The sequence below is a fragment of the Nicotiana attenuata genome, unplaced genomic scaffold, assembly GCF_001879085.1.
Source record: "Nicotiana attenuata strain UT unplaced genomic scaffold, NIATTr2, whole genome shotgun sequence".
Lineage (NCBI taxonomy): Eukaryota > Viridiplantae > Streptophyta > Magnoliopsida > Solanales > Solanaceae > Nicotiana > Nicotiana attenuata.
Window position 1 is genome coordinate 40,762 of NW_017674499.1, and position 3,459 is coordinate 44,220.

Here is a 3,459-nt window from a genome sequence, read left to right on the forward strand (position 1 = left end):
ACAGTCATAGAACCCTGTTGGAGACGCTCAAACTGCCTCCGATAGGCCTCTCTCTGAGTGATAGGGAGAAACTTCTCCAAAAATAGCTGCGTGAACTGCTCCCAAGTCAAAGCTGGTGATCCGGCTGGTCTAGCCAAGCAATAATCTCTCCACCAAGTTTTGGCGGATCCAGATAAACGAAAAGTAGCAAAACCACTATCCCCATGTTCCTGAGAACCTCATGACAACTATCTAGATAATCCTGGGGATCCTCAGTAGATGCACCGCTGAAAGTAGTAGTGAAGAGCTTGGTGAACCTGTCCAATCTCCACAAAGCATCAGCAAACATAGCTGCTCCATCACCGACCTGGGCTACTACACCCGGCTGAGCTACTCCAACTGGGTGAACTGTTGGAGTCTGAAACTGGAGAGCTACCTGCTCCGGAGTGCGAGTAGCAGGAGTCTGGGATCCTCCTCCAGCCTGAGAGACGGCTGGTGCTACAGGAAGCAAGCCTGCCCGGGTGACACTCTCCATAAGGCCCACTAGTCGGACTAGAGCATCCTGAAGAACTGGGGTGGCAATAAGCCCCTCTGGGACCTGAGCTGGGCCCAACGGAGCTGCTGGGGCCGGAACCTCATCATCAAAGTCAACCTGAGGCTCCGTTGCTGGTGCTGCTGCTCTTGGCTGAGCTCTGCCCCTACCTCGGCCTCTAGCACGGCCTCGGCCTCGCCCTCTGCCCTTCGTGGGAGCTGCGCCTGGGGGCTCGGGCTGCTGGTCAGCGGATGAGGAAGCGCGTGTTCTCGGCATCTGCGAGAGAACAGAATAGAAATTCAATCAGCATTGAGAAACCAAACCGCACGACAGGAGAGAAAAGATATGGAATTTTCCTAACTCTGTAGCCTCTGGGGGATAAATACAGACGTCTTCGTACCGATCCCTCAGACTCTACTAAGCTTGTCTGTGAACTGTGAGACCCATGTAACCTAGAGCTCTGATACCAACTTGTCACGATTCAGATTTCCCACCCTCGGGAGTCGTGATGGCGCCCACTAATGCGAGCTAGGCAAGCCAATTCTTTAAAACTAATTGCTTTATTATCCATTTATTCCATTTTATCAAGTGCAAAGCGATAACGTATAAACAGCGGAAAGTTAAATTAAGCGAAAGAAAATAATGAAATGAAATATCGGGAATCTATGTCTATTACAATTGCTCAAGCCTTAACCACCCAAAACCTGGTGTCCCAGTGTCACAGACAGTCTAAGATTCACTACACACAAAGTCTGAAGAAATAACAGTACACTGTTTCCGAAATAAGGAAAATGAAACAGGGAATAGAAGATAGAGGAGACGCCAGGTCCTCCGGACGCCTGCAGGTCTACCTTGGATCTCCGCGTGGACTGAAGGTAGCCAACTGATCTACTGTCCGAAGTCAACAGCACTGGGATCTGCACAAAAGAGTACAGAGTGTAGCATCAGCACAACCGAACCCATGTGCTGGTAAGTGCCTAGCCTAACCTCAGCGAGGTAGCGACGAGGCTAGGACCAGACTACCACACGTACCTGTGCAGATCAAATATATATATATATACAACGGAAAAGAAATACAGAAGTAAACAAGTAAAGATGATAAGGGGAAACATGCTTCGGGGAATAACAGGTAAAAACAGAATATCAAGAGAACTATAAAGGGATCAAAATCCAACCACTAACAAGAATAAGGAACAAAGGCAGATTTCACTTTCTTTTCACATCTTGTTGCAGGCGTGCAACCCGATCCCATTTCTCATATCTTGTGGCAGGCGTGCCACCCGCTCCCATTTCATGTATCTCGTGGTAGGCGTACCACCCGCTCCCATTTCATGTATCTTGTGGTAGGCGTACCACCCGCTCCCATTTCATGTATCTTGTGGTAGGCGTACCACCCGCTCATATTTTATTATGTCTTGTGGTAGGCGTACCACCCGCTCCCATTTCATTATATCTTGTGGTAGGCGTACCACCCGATCCCATTTCATTATGTCTTGTGGCAGGCGTACCACCCGCTCCCATTTCATTATATCTTGTGGTAGGCGTACCACCCTCTCCCATTTTGTTATATCTTGTGGTAGGCGTACCACCCGCTCCTATTTCATTATATCTTGTGGTAGGCGTACCACCCGCTCCCATTTACAACCAACAATAATCATAAGGAATCCCGGCAAGGGAACAAGAACAACATAATAACTTCCCGGCAAGGGAACATTAATATTTCAACAACATCCCGGCAAGGGAACAATGATATCTCAGCAATATTCCGACAAGGGAACAATAATATCAAACAAACATCCGGCAAGGGAACAATGATGATAATAGCATGTGAGGCACAATAATTCACAACGGAGTCATAAAAATTTATAACACAAGACTCACAGGCATGCTTGACACCGACGTATAGATACTCGTCACCATGCCTATACGTCGTACTCCACAATTAATACGTAGCAAATAGACACAACTCCTAATCCCTCAAGCTAAGGTTAGACCAAACACTTACCTCGATACCACGAACACAATTCACGATTCAATTATAGCTTTACCCTTTGATTCCACCACCAATTCGCTCGTATCTAGTCACAAGTTACTTAATTACATCAATAAACGCAAAATGAATCAACTCCAATGCATGAAAATGAGTTTTCCAAAGTTTTACCCAAAAAGTCAAAATCTCCCTCGAGCCCATATGGTCAAAACCCGAGGTTCGAACCAAAATCCTATCACCCATTCCCCCCACGAACTCAAATATATAATTTGTTTTGAAATCGGACCTCAAATCGAGGTCCAAATCCCCATTTTTTTGAAAAACCTAGGTTCTACCCAAAACACCCACTTTCCCTCATGAAAATTATTGATTTGAAGTTGAAATCATGTTAAAAGATGTTAAGAATTTAAGGAAGTTAGTTAAAAATGACTTACAATTGATTTGGAGAAGAAGAAATCCTTGAAAAATCGCCTAAGTGTGTTTTTGTTTTGAGAGAATGTGGAAAATGGGTTTAAATTCGTCTAAGTATAAAAGTTGCAGGTCTCTGATATGGGAATTGCGAACAGGGGTTCGCAATTGCGAACCCCGACCTCTGCTAATATGGGAAATGCGAAACAGGGTTCGCATTTGCGAACCCTTTAGAATTTCTGGACTTTTGCATTTGCGAGACCAATGTCGCATTTGCGACTTCCGCATTTGCGACACATAGGTCGCATTTGCGGTCAGAGAGGACTTAGGCGGGCGTCGCATTTGCGACGGATTCTCCGAATTTGCAAAGAAGGCTGCCTAGGCCACCCCTCGCATTTGCGAGACAGGCTTCGCGAATGCGAAGCCTGCAGGTCTGAAACACACCAGCAATTTTTTTTCTCAAAATGCACCCCGTGGCCTATCCAAAACTCTCCCGAGCCCTCGGGGCTCCAACCCAAATATACACACAACCTCAAAAACATCCTACGGA